Here is a 14,665-nt window from a genome sequence, read left to right on the forward strand (position 1 = left end):
TATGATTTAAAATACAAGTTTCGTTTTTTTTTTTTTTTTTTTTACACCTGAGACTCAGAAAATTCAGTCAGCATTATCCAGGTTAGTTTTCTCATGTGAATGATAGGCATAATACTCATCACTTGTATATGATAAATTAGCCACTTATTTAAAATACTTCTCATAAGTAGATGTTTAAAAATATTCACTAATGTTCATTTATTTTATTTTAATTTTTTTTCAGGTGGAATCTTACTCTGTCACCCAGGCTGGAGTGCAGTGGTGCAGTCTTGGCTCACTGCAACCTCTGTCTCCTGGGTTCAAGCAATTCTTCTGCCTTGGCCTCCCAAGTTGCTGGGATTACATGTGTGTGCCACCACACCTAGCTAATTTTTGTATTTTTAATAGAGATGGGGTTTCCCTATGTTGTCTAGGCTGGTCTCGAACTCCTGACCTCAGGGGATCTGCCCGCCTCGGCCTCCCAAAGTGCTGGGATTACAGGTGTGAGCCACCGCACCCAGCCTGATGTTCATTTATTGTATCCACTTACGTGAATCTAAGTACGAAATCTCTGATGTAACAATACAAAGTCAAACAAACCAGGGAATTAAGGCCAGATGAAATCAATGCCCACAGTTTTTGTTCCTAAAGCAGGTGGAAATCTCTTTAGCCGGTTGAAATCAGTTACCCATTGCAGAGTCTGGTTAGGACTGACACAAAATTAAGTTTTTCAGGTATGTTGAAGAGTTAAGTACTGGTAACATTCATGTTCCAGATCAGTGATTTCCAAAATGCTCTGGAGAGCTCTAGCATTCTCTAGAAAGCCTCAGAGATTGTCAAAGAGAGGAGGTGATGGAAGGGGCCCAGCAAGCCTGACTCTTGCTCTGTGTGAGTTCTTCATCATCTCTTTAAATTAATGCCTCAATCATGTCATTCAAACCACACAGTGTGGCTCATGACAGTGGACTCAGTGACCAAAGCTGATTTTTCTTCCTTTTCATTTGTGCAAACCCAAGGGTGTTACTTCACTGAGTACTCATCTCTACTGTGTGTACCTTGAGAGGGTCTATGATCGATATAGTCTTGGTTACCCCTCATGATGGGGTTCAGTCAGGTGAGGATTTACTATAGGCTGAATGACATCTTCTCCTTGAGTTTGGTCTTTGCTGATTTGTGAGGGCACCCTGTTCTTTTCTCCTACTTTGGCATTGACTCCCTCTCTCCACGGAGTTGTATGTTGTCTCTTAGGAGCTCAGTATGTGATTCTAAATTCAGATGATCAGATAGCTAAGAAAGTGCTAATAGCTTATGCTCTCATGAAATATGCTTTTTTGTTTTCTGTACATAATTGCCTTTGTATTTTTCTCCCCTTATCCCCAACTGACAGTGTTTTAATTAAAAGTTGAGGGGAGAGAACATAAGGAAGTCTGTGGAGGAACATTCTTGCTTTTTGTTTAATCCTGTCCTGCCAAACAATGCTTTTTAAGCCTTCTGGTAAGCAAGCAGAGAGTCAAACATGAGAAAAAGCCCCAAACAGCATGTTTTTAAAAAAAGATTTTGCTTATTCTCATCTTTTAAGAAAAGACTTAGAATTCAAATGCTTTTGTTCTCTCAATTCTATTACTTCAAGAAATGAATAGAAGCACTGAATCCTCTTATTCCTGAATCAAATAAAAATAGTCCAATCATATATGTTAACACACATATATAAACATTTATATTTATATATAATATGTCATGTGCGTAATTTTTGAATTGCAGATTCAGTAAGGAACCTAATTTAAATCAAATATGAAATCCAAGCCTGAATCCAGTTGATTAAATTAAAAACAAAGATAGATCCCATAATCTAAAAGTTTCACAATTCTACTAACTACTCAGTTACTTCTTGTGATTTTTCTTTCTTCTAAAATTCACATTCTGCAAATTGTGTCCTAAATGGATGCTTTTTTATATTACTGTTCATAGGAATACACAAGGGAGGAATACATCATTTTATTTCCTCCATCGGGTGGTTTTCTCTGTTCAATTCTGCAGAAAAATAGAAGCTGCAATATAACTGGAAAAGAAATTTATTTCTATCCTCATTGTCAACCTTACTCACTTTTAGCTCTTCTCTGCAAGTTATACACATCTCTCTCTAGTGTGATCTTCTTCCTGACATTATTCCTGATCCTTGTTTCCAAGGAGAGAAGGAGACATGCACAGAAACCATGTGCCTTCTCCTAGAAGTATAGTAGGTTGACTTTTGTCATGTTTCTTTTTGTGATTCAGGGTTATTAAAGGCTTCTTTAGCCTAATGTTTATTTTCCAAAGTTGAGTCAGTCCATAAATGGTCTTTGCAAATAATCAGGCAAGAGATGGAAGAAATAAAAGCTATTGTAAGAATTTCCTCTTTCTATGAATATACATATTATTAAAGACTTCACCAGATTTCACCATCGTCTATTTTGGGGACTCTATTATTTGCACAGGATTCGTACTTTTGACATCAGTGCACTCTTGGTACAGTTAAGAGACTTGGTGATCTTGCTACCAACATGAGAAGGCTATTTCTTTCACACCCTAGGGAAAGTCAGTTGACTAGATAAAAATAAAAGAAATAGAGATTATGAATGAATTGTGTCGTAACGTTTTTTATTCTAAATGCTTATAAAATGACCTAGGATAAAAAAGATTCTTGTTGAGGCTGGGCGTAGTAGCTCACGCCTGTAATCCCAGCACTTTGGGAGGCTGAGGTGGGCAGATCACGAGGTCAGGAGACCAAGACCAACCTGGCTAACACAGTGAAACCCTGTCTCTACTAAAAATACAAAAAATTAGCTGGGCGTGGTGGTGGCGCCTGTAGTCCCAGCTACTCGGGAGGTCGAGGCAGGAGAATCGCTTGAACCCAGGAGGTGGAGGTTGCAGTGAGCCGAGATAGCGCCACTGCACTCCAACCTGGGGGACAGAGTGAGACTCCGACTAAAAAAAAAATCTTGTTGAACTTCTCTGTTGCCCAATGATGTGGGAGATAGAACTGAAGTGGGCATGGGGGTTCTCTTTAAAATTATTCTGCAGGAATAGAAAGCCCTAAATCTCAGTCACTAAGCACAGATCTAAAAAACTGTTTCCAGGAAAAAAACTGAATTGCAAGAGATGAGGATATATGAAAAGGACTGACTGGCAGTAAGGCTGAATAGAAGAAATTTGTCTTTGGTTCTCACTACCTTATTTCTGGGTTACATACTATGCTGGTCATTTGTCTGTCTGTCATAGATTGATTTCCTCACCAGTTCTTCCCTGCTGTGCATTCTGCTTAACTTCATTTTTCATGAATCTTTTGCTCTTGGTTTCTAGGCAGGTTTGTCAGTGGAGGCATGAGCACAGAGCCAGATGCCAAGAAGAGGGAGAAGCCAAAAGATTACTCTTCTCACTCTGTCTTAGGGTTCTCTTTGTACCATGTACATCAGATTCATGGTTCAAGCTTCTGTTGATTGGGCCTCTGTGGTTCCAATTTTCATCAGGTGGCTTCTGCTCTTGGACTCCAATAACATTGCCATATCTCTTTGTCCCTCTTAACTCCTGGTATCTTCCTGTTGTTTCTGATGTCTGGCTTGTTTCACAGTCTTCTATTTGGCTTCCTAGCTTTTTCATTACTTACCTAAACAATTCCCTGTATTGAATCCCCTCTGAAATACTTAGAGTAGTTTCCATTTTCTGGCTGGACCCTAACTTATAGACTCTCCCTTCCTTTCACTACTTTTTTCTTTCTTTCTTTTTTTTCGGTGAAAACATAATGTTTCTTGATTGATACCTGCCTGTCAACGTCACATTCTTTATTCATTTTACAGATTTTTATGGGTGTTTATGTGTCTGTAATGACTTCCAGAACACATCTATTTCTTTTTTTTTTTTTTTTTTTCTTGAGATGGAGTCTCTGTCACCCAGGCTGGAATGCAGTGGCATGACCTTGGCTCACTGCAGCCTCCACTTCCTGGGTTCGAGTGATTATCCTGCCTCAGCCTTCCAAGTAGCTGGGACTACAGGCCTGTGCACCTGGCTAATTTTTGTGTTTTTAGTAGATAGGGAGTTTCACCATGTTGGCCAGGCTGGTTTTGAACTCCTGACCTCAAGTGATTCACCTGCCTCAGCCTCCCAAAGCACTGGGTTAACAGGTGTGAGTCACCTTGTCCCGCCAGAACACATTTATTTCTTAAGAACAAAACAGGTAAAGAACATAGGATTCAAATTGGAATCCTAACAGGTGGTTGGACAAGTCATTTGCATCTGACTCAATTTTCTCAGCTGACAAATGTGAAAATTCCCATTAAGAATTATTTTAGCTTACATTTTTGAAAGTGACAAAAACATTGCCTTTTTTCAGACTAAATGATAAATGCCACAAGTTTAGGAGTCCTTTGTTTATTCTTACTTAGCAGCACTATTAACTGTCTTAGTCCTACTAGGTAGTCATTTTAAGGTGAAATTTGAAACGAAGGAGCTATTGATGCATTTCAGTTAAATATATAAGCTGTCTCTGACTTTAGCTTTTATTCTATTTGAAGTGGGGGAGATTATGGGCCTTTTCCCTAAGTCTAATGATGGATACTTCCTGTCTAGATTCTGGCCAGCGGCATTTGAGAGGAAGGCAGATGAAACTCTTTTTATCCTATTTTCGAGACAACTGTTAAGTAGCCACTGCCAGATCTAAACCCTGGAAGGGACATTTAAAGTGTAAGATATTTATTATTTGTATAAAGAAATATCCCTGTATTTATCCACTCCTCAATACCTTAAAGCCCCTAATTCCTGATTCTCCAACTTTAGTGGCATCAAAATCATCCTGATGAAATAATATGAAATATTCAGAATCTCAAGCTTCAATCACTGAGGTCTAGATCGAGAAATTCTAGGTCGGGCCTAGGAATCTGCATGTTCATGAATTCTCTGGTACTACAAATGCAGATTTTCTGCAGATGACACTTAACCACTCTGTACAGTAGGACTTAGTTACATTCCTGTAGAGAGTATTTCTCAGAAAGTCGGGCCCAGATGCATTTGCTAATAATTTACCTTCAACGTTATTGTTTTCTAATAGTCTGCCAAACTCCCTGTTCCCTCAGAAGCTCTAATTCTCACAATCATAGCCTCTTTTAAAGACATTCCTATTTCTATACAGTGGTCACTTGAGGAACTATGGGACACCTGCTAAGGAAGTTAGCATTAGATTAGTCCCTAAAACTTCGTATATTCAAAGAATGGTCTGTCTTATATGAAGAATGTAAAACAATTTGGCCAGGCATGCTGGCTCACACCTGTAATCCCAGTGCTTTGGGAGGCTGAGATGGAAGAATAGCTTGAGGCCAGGAGTTTGAGACCACCCTTAGCAACATAGTGATACCCCATCTCTACACAAAATAAAACAATTAGTTCAGTATAGTGGCACATGCCTATAACCCAGCTACTTGGGAGGTTGAGACAGGATGATAGCTTAAGCCCAGGAATTGGAGGTTGCAGTAAGCTATGATTGTGCCACTGCACTCCAGCCTGGGCAATACAGTAAGACCCTGTCCACCCCCCAAAAAAAGAACATAAGACAGATTCTTTTGTAAGCCCTAGACTAAGGAATAAGACAAGAAAACTAAATAAACTGTATAAACATAAAAGCAAGAAAAAACTATCATCTGCAGATGATACAATTTATCAATAAAATGGAAGAGAATTAACTGAAAACTCTTATAAATAATAAATAAATGAGGAAGATGACCAATAAAAATATATTTGCAAAAAATTTTACAATTATGATCATTGGACTTGGACTTAGTTGGCTGCATGTGATTTTTGCAATAATGTTTGCTATAATTATTGACACACTTGTAGTGATAAATATTTGTTTCTTTTATTCATTTACCCATCCATCTATAAATGTATCACAGGTTGATGCCAAAACAGATCCTGAGGTAGTGATTAGTGGTGATGCAATCAGCATGCATTCATTTAGTAGTTAAGGGATAGGAAAAAGGAAGCAAATGAGGTGTGAATGGAGGGCATTCAAAGGAAAGTGGCCACTGATTTACAATAAACCAGAAGCAACACAGTCAACTGTTCAGCAGATTCAACTGCTCATGATCACAGAATGCTTTTGGAGAGATAAACTGTGCTGTAGAATAATACTTTGGAGGAAGAAAGGATTAAGATAATTTATTCACGGGCTCCTCATATACTATCTCTCATTGGTCATTTTTAAAAATTTATTTTTAATTTTTGTGGGTACCTAGTAGGCATATATATTTATACAGTACATGAGATGTTTTGACACAGGCATTCAATGCATAATCACATCATGGAGAATGGGGTATTCATCCTCTCAAGCATTTATCCTTTGTGGTACAAACAATCCAGTTATACTCTTTTAGTTCTTTTAATGTGTACAATTAAGTTATTGGCTATAGTGACTCTGTTGTGCTGTCAAATAGTAAGTCTTACTGATTGTACCCATTAATCACCCCCACCTCCTCCCTCTACTACCCTTTCCAGTCTCTGGTAACCATCCTTCTACTCTGTGAGTCCTCGAGTTCAATTGTTTTGATTTTTAGATCCCACAAATAAGTGAAAACATGAGATGTTTGTCTTTCTGTGACTGGGTTATTTCACTTAATGTAATGCTGTCCGGTTCCATTCATGTTGTTGCAAATTACAGATTCTCATTCTTTTTATGATTGAATAGTACTCCATTGTGTGTAAGTACCACATTTTCTTTATCCACTCATCTGATGATGTGCATTTAGGTTGCATCCAAATCTTGGCTGGGTGAAGAGTGCTGTGACAAACAGAGTGCAGATACCTCTTCAATATACTGATTTCTCTTCCTTTGTGTATACATCCAGCAGTGGGATTGCTCTGCCATATGGTAGTTCTGTTTTTAGTTTTTTGAGGAACGTCCAAACTGTTCTCCATAGAGTACTAATTTACACTCCCACTAACAGTGTATTAGGGTTCTTTTCTCTAAATCTTTGCCAGCATTTGTTATTGCCTGTCTCACCGGGGTGAGAGTATATCTCATTGTAGTTTTGATTTGTGTTTCTCTGATGATCAGTGATGTTGAGTACCTTGTCACATGCCTGCTTTTTTTTCCTTTGAGATGGAGTTTCACTCTTGTTGCCCAGGCTGGAGTGCAGTGGCGTGATTTCAGCTCACTGCAACCTCCACCCCTCAGTTTGAAGTGATTCTCCTGCCTCAGCCTCCCGAGTAGCTGGGATTACAGGCGCCTGCCACCATGCCTGGCTAATTTTTTGTATTTTTAGTAGAGACGGGGTTTCGCCATGTTGGCCAGTCTGGTCTCAAACTCCAGACCTCAGGTGATCCACCCACCTCAGCCTCCCAAAGTGCTGGGATTACAGGCAAGAGCCACCGTGCCTGGCCTCACTTGCCTGTTTGCCATTTCTGTGTCGTCTTTTGAGAAATGTCTTTTCAGATCTTGTGCCAATTTTTTGATTGGATTATTACATTTTCCCCTATAGAGTTGTTTGAGCTTTTTATACATTCTACTTATTGATCTGTTGTCACAGAGGTAGTTTGCAAATATTTTCTCCCATTCTGCAAAGTTTGTGTTATCAGGAATTAAATCCTCCAGTCTCGTTTCATTTATCTCTGTTGGCAGGCAGTATAAAAGCCATATCCAATATCCTTTGGTGTGGCAGTTTGAATCCAAAGCAATACAATAAGGCAGAGATTACTTTCAAGACTAGCAATTTTGCATCCCATTTACAATATTTTTTGCCTACCCAACACCATAAAGATACTTTCTTTTGTTTTTTACAAGCTTAATGTTTTATCATTCACTCTTAGATCGACACTTTAGATAAAATTAACTTTTGTATTTGATGGGAAGTAGGGGGTCAGTTTTAAAGTTTGTATATCCAATTGACCCAGCCAATTATTATAAAGGCTATCTTTTTCTCATTGCACTGCAACTTCATTTCTGAACTTTTTAAAACACAATCTTTCATTGGGTCTTTTAGTGTTTCCTTGCCCTGATAACTGTCTAAATTGCGTATTTTTATAAGTTTTGATGTCTAATAGTGTAACTGCATGTTTCTTCTTCAAGATTGTTTGGACTATCCTTTGCCTCTCTATAAAATTTTAGATTTGACTTTTCCATTTATACAGACACATGGAAACCAGCATATATACATTTAAAATTTTTATTGGAATTGCATCAGATCTAAAGATAAATTTAGAGAAGACTGGTAAGTTTAGATTACTGAGTCTTGTATCTATGAACATTTCTTTTCATCATTTAGTGCTTCATAGTTTCTTTCTCAATAATAGTTTTTAAATTCCAGCATAAAGGTCCTATACACTGTTCTTAGATATATTCCTGAGTATTTGTTTTTGGGGGAATAATGTTTTAATTTGCATTTTTTGGAAAATAATTTTCTTTTGTTTGTTTCTGGTGCTTAGTAATTTGATTGGTTTTGGTATTGACCCAGCCTCCAGGAATTTTTGTTAAATTCACTTATGTCTAATATATTTTACATAGAGTATTGACATTTCTATGTACACAATTATATTATCTGTAAATGATGACATTTAAGTTCTTTTCTATACTGTCTCTTTTTTAAAAAAATCTTAAAGCCGTGGCCAAGCCTTTTTCCATTCTTAAATGTTGAATAGAATTGATAAGAACTGGCATTGTTTTTACCATTTTTGATTGTCTTATTCCATTTGGGCTGCTATGACAGAAAAGCCATAAGCTGGATAATTTATAAACAACAATCATTTATTTCTCATGGTTCCAGGGACTGAGAAGTCCAAGATCAAGGTACCCAGCAGATTTGGTGACTGGTGAGGGCCCTTTCCTTATAGATTGCACCTTCTCTCTGTGTCCTCAGTTGGTGGAAAGGACAGCAAATTCTGTCTGGCCTCTTTTATAAGGGCATACATTTTATTCATGAGGGCTGTGCTCTCATGACCTGATCACCTCCTAAAAATCCCACCTCTCAACACTTACCACATTGGGGATTATGTTTCAACATATGAATTTTGGGGGGACACAAACATTCAGTCCATAGCACTCTTATTGGGGAAATATTTCAATATTTCATCATGAAGTATGAAGTTTTTTTATATCAAAATCTATGAAATATGAGGTACAGTTTATTTTAGATATCATTTGTCGGATTAAGAGCTAATTCTATTTCTAATTTGCTGTTTAGTTTCACAATCATGAAAACTTTTTCAAGTTTATTCAATGCATTTTTGGCATCTATAAAAATCATCATAGGATTTCCCCCTCATTTTGTTCTCTTAATTTGGTGAATTACATTGAATTTCCTTTCCTTCTTTTTTTTTTGGTCCTAGGAAGCCTTGCTGAGAGTACACTGCATTTTTAATGCTAAATGAATCTGGTTTAGAAGAAACACAATTTGGTTGTAACATATTTTCCTATATTTATTCTGTCCAGAATTTTGTGTCTATATTAGTAAAAAATAGATCTCTCTTTTTTTCTCCAGGTTTTGATGTTAAGCGAATGCTGATATATGAATTGGGGATTTTCCTCATTTTTTTCTTCCCTTCTATGAAAGAAGTTATAGGCTGTTGGGGTTCTTTCTTCCTTTAAAATTTAGAAGAATTCACCAGGCAAATCATCTGCATTGAAATTGTATTTGTGGGGATAATTTAATAATGGATTTAAGTCAAAAAATTTTTAATAGAGATAGTGTCTCACTGTATTGCCTAGGCTGGTCTCGCACTCCTTGGGTCAAGCGATTCTCTGGCTTCAGCCTCCCAAAATGCTGGGAATTCAGGTGTGAGCCACTGCACCCAGCTTAACAGATTTAATTTAAAAAGTGGATATACAGCTATTCAGATTCCCTACTCCTTCCTGTATTGCTTTTAAGTTGTATTTATCTAAAAAAATTTTATTTCATCTACATTTTCAAATTTATTAGCATAAAGATGTTGATAATATCTTTTAAAAACAGCTTTATTGAAGTATACTTGATATACAAAAAAGTGTACATATTTAATATGTACAATTTGATGAGTTTGGACATAATGCCAATACCCATAATACCATCCACACAATCGAGGCAAGAGACATATCCAACACCTCCTAAACTTTCCTTGTGCTTGTTTTTTTAATTTTTGGATACTATCATCTTATTATCTTGTTAGTATCTTTGGGAACTGTAGTGGTATTCTCTTGTTCATTACTAAAATTGATGATCTGTGCAAATCTGTGCATTCTTTTTCTCTTTCCACTAATCACTTTTGTTAGGAAGCTATCAATTTTATTGTCTTTTCAAAGAAGCAATTTCTATATTTGTTGCCTTTTTCTTTGGTGTGTTTGTCTTCTATATTAATTTCTGCATTTATTTTTGTTTGCTTCCTTCCCAACTCCTGATTTTCATAGGGCTTGATTTTATATTCTTTAAAACATTTTTTGAGATGTATACTCAGCTATTCCTCTTTTTTAATACATATATTTAAGCTGCATCCAAATGTTTACGGGTATGGTGCTCTGTGTGTGTGTGTGCGTGCGTGTGTGTGTGTGTGTATGTAGGTGTGTGTATGTAATATCTAGTTCATTTACATTTACTGTAATACTAACTGAATTACTATTTGTTTTCTATTTATCTTACCTCAGCTTTCTTGCTTTTTATTGATTAATCACTTTATAAATTCTCATTTCATTGTCATCACTTACTAAGTTGTCAACTTTACTATTTTTTTGTGGTTCCTCTAAAAATCAAAATACACATCCTTAACTTCTTCCAGTGTGACATAATTTAGTACTTTTACCACTTCTGAGAAAATCTAGAATTTTAGAACACTTTAGTTCTATTTATCTTCCTCTTGCCTGTATTATTGTTAACTTACATTTTTCTATATATATTAAACACCACAATGTATTACTATTATTGTTTTGGACTATCAATATTTATTTAGATTCCCTACTTTTTTAAACACTGTTTTGGTTCTTCCATCTTGAATTCCCATGTTTCCATGTGGGATAATTTTCTTTATGGCTGACCAATACTCTTTAGAAGGATGCTTATTATATTTTATTTAGTGTTTCTAGTTTTTTAAGGATTTTTTTCAGGATAAGCCACCATATTCCAGAAATAGAAATTAGTTCTTCCTTTTCATTGGACTTACCTTTTCTGCGCAGAATTCCTACCTTAAACTGGGTAAGTGCCTAGATTTTCTTTTAATCCTGCTATTACTTTCAATGAAAATTCAGTAACTTAGTAAAATTAATTATTTTAAACTAACAAGCTCAATACGACTTCACTTTCTGCTACAGAATTCGTAGTTTAAACTGGATAAGTGCCTAGTTTTTTTTTTAATCCTGCTATTACTTTCAATGAAAATTCAGTAACTTAGTAAAATTAATTATTTTGAACTAACAAGCTCAATATGACTTCACTTTCTGCTACAGAATTCCTACTTTAAATTGGGTAAGTGCCTAGTTTTTTTTAAATCCTGCTATTACTTTCAATGAAAATTCAGTAACTTAGTAAAATTAATTATTTTGAACTAACAAGCTGAATAAGGCTTCACTTATTTTTTATAGCATGTAGTGCTGCTTAAGTATGCAGGAAATTAATTTATCTTAAAATTGTTGCAAACACATGGTTAAGTGAGGCTTGCCAAAACAGAATATACTAAAATCTAAAACACTTCATTTCTTAATCAAATATAACATTTACTTTTTTTTATAGTTGTAAAGTTCTTTTCTCCTAATATCCTTATAACTGCTTTGAATTTTCTCTTAATGCACTGTGCTGCTTCCTTTCTGTTTGCTTTTGTATTTGATTAATTTTGTCCCCTGAAACATCACCTACTTTCTTGTCTCACAGCTTGGTAATAGTAGCAGTTGTTGCTGTTATTTTCTTTCTTTCTTTGTTCTGTTAGAGGGGAAAAAGGAGAGCCCAGGAAATGTTACCTGAGAAAACCCTGTTTTGAGTCTATAATAGCATCTACCTGTTACTTCTTGAGATACTACACACAGGGTCATGGTGTCAGAAATGATGTCAAAAATCTCTATTAGCAAAAATCCCTTCTGCAACCATAATACACTGACTTGGAAGATTGTTATGCTGTTTCTCCCCCTTAGGCTTCATTTGGCATGTGAAATTTATAAACATTGCTGCTGTCTCAGGTCTGCATGTTAGAAAAATACATGTCTTTGAAGAATCTGACAGACTGGCCAAAGCCAAACTTTATTTCTATTATAAAACAAGTCTTGTCTGTTTGGATTTATTACATATAATTAGGAGCTTACTGGAGTCTAATGAAGGCTATCTGTACATCGCCACTGTTGCAAAAACGTATCTTTGACGATCAATATTTCGGGAGTAGAATAGAATTTAATTTTGTGTGTTAGATATATTTTGGTATTCAGGGATTGTCAGACCTTTGGTTTAAGGAAGTTTGATGGGGTTACCTTGGACTCCATTGTTCAAATGAAAAGTTCAGAATAGAGAGTATAATGGAATTTGGAATCTGTTCTATCTGCTTTTGAATACGGCCCAGCTATTATATTAATACCAAGACAGATAGGACAGAGCTGGCCCTATGTGCAATTTTTCTTACTTTGAAGCCAGCTACACGAAGAATTTTTATGTTTTGTTTTGGAAAAGCAGGTAGATTATATTCTTGGTTCATCTTTGTTTCACAGAGGTAAAATTAGAGGCTTCAGCCTCCTGCTGGGAGAACAAGCTCTCAATTTCTCGCTGTCGAAATTCAATCTGATTTCTATCTTTTTCACTAAAAAGCTGTCAACAGCAAATAAGCATTCCCCATCCAAGAGTCACATTCGTTTCTGAGGTATACAAATTCCTCTCATGGGAGAGGATTCAAGTAATTTAAATTGTTTTTGACTTTTAATTTCTTAGGAAATGGGAAATGATATTAGCATAGACTTTAACTACAGGCCATAATGGAAGAAGAAAAGGCATGTGTGGTTACTCCCCAGTGTGACATCTCCAGGACCTTTAAGCTTCAGAGTGCAGCATGTTTACAATGCATAAAACAGGATTTCTAGCTGCATTCTCATTTGCAGCTAGTGATCTAATCAGAGCTATCGCTGCATGCTCTTAAAATGCATCAACATAGACTCATTTTTTCGTTGCAGACTTGGTATAGGAGTGTGTACTGCCTGCATAACAGGAGGAAGTGCTTTTGAAATTAATTATGTTTTTCTTTCTTAGAATTCTTAGAGTTTAGTTTGGGAAATGGCCTTTTCTGAAAAAAGATGAAATTCTAGGTAACATACTCTTGCCATACAAAGCCATTTAACACAGTGGCTCTTTCTTTCCTGTTTTCTTACTTTTGCTTTATGTATTTTTAAAAAAATTTATTTAAGGTAAGGGTTTAATAAAGTACATTGGTTTATAGCTGGGCCTTTATGATGAGCACATGTATTACTTTGGTTATAGAACCTCTGTAAATAGGCTTGTAAAAATGTGAGATTTTTGGATTTTAAACTGTAAATTTCATTATTTTCTTCTGCCAGTTCATGCAACCATTCATAATCTCAGAATCTCTTAATTGGGATAGCAAGTGGTAGGCACTGTGTACATGTGCAAAAGAATAAGCTACCAATCGCAGTTAGAGAAAATCTCCCCTTCTGTACAAATGCATTTGATAGTATTTAGAGAAGAAGCAGCATTTAAGATTTAGAGTGAACCAGAAGTCTACTGTAATAGTTATCAGATGACTTCCAGGACGTTTAAAGTTCTTACAGCCTTCTTAGGAGAGCTATGATTAGTCAAGGTACTGCTTAAAATGAAGATACCTAGACTGGAACAAAAATTGCAAATTGTGTTTTATCACACAGGATAAAATGCAATCTTTTTGTCTTATTTGATCCTGTGTAGGCATGTGTGTGTGTGTGCACACAAACGTGTGTGTATGCTGGGTTCTTTTATTTATTCAGTGTAATTTTTGAAGACCTAGGAGGTTTCTGGCAGTGAGCTAAGCGTTTGATAGTATTGAACAAGCACGAACAAGACTGAATCTTATAGTACTGAGTAGGGAGGACATCATCATACATGTGATGCATTTTAACTGAGGAGAAGTGAGGGACATTAAAAGCAGCATGTAATAGGTATAACTAATCCCCAGCTGGGGTTAGATGTGCTAATAACCTATTGATGAGGAAGCCTCAGGTGGTTAACTGTGAGAGCATTTGTTAAACAGGTAACCTGCAGGAGAGGCTGAGTGGAGGGGCAGTGGGAGCAGTCCTGAGCCTCCCTTTCCTGTCCTGAGGAATTTAGCACTGGCTCTAACTTGCATGTTCCATTCAGTATAATGGAAGTCCTGCAGTTAACCAAACCTCATCTTCTTAAAAGGCAGGTTAGCTGCCGCCTGGTTTTCGGTGATCCCTACTGTTGAATTTCACATATAACACCAGTACCATATTAGTATAGGAGTTATTAAGAAATTATTTTTAGGCAGCTAGAAAGGGTAAAAGATCTCGGTGGAATTTTCCTTTAATAAAAAGCAGCCCCATCACGCCTGTAATCCCAGCACTTTGGGAGGCCGATGGGAGGCCATCACGCCTGTAATCCCAGCACTTTGGGCGGATCACGAAGTCAGGAGATAGAAACCATCCTGGCTAATAGGGTGAAACCCCGTCTCTACTAAAAATACAAAAAAAAAAAAAAAAAAAAAAAAACACGCAAAGGGGGGG

Source organism: Theropithecus gelada, chromosome 20, assembly GCF_003255815.1.
Source record: "Theropithecus gelada isolate Dixy chromosome 20, Tgel_1.0, whole genome shotgun sequence".
NCBI classification, from domain to species: domain Eukaryota; kingdom Metazoa; phylum Chordata; class Mammalia; order Primates; family Cercopithecidae; genus Theropithecus; species Theropithecus gelada.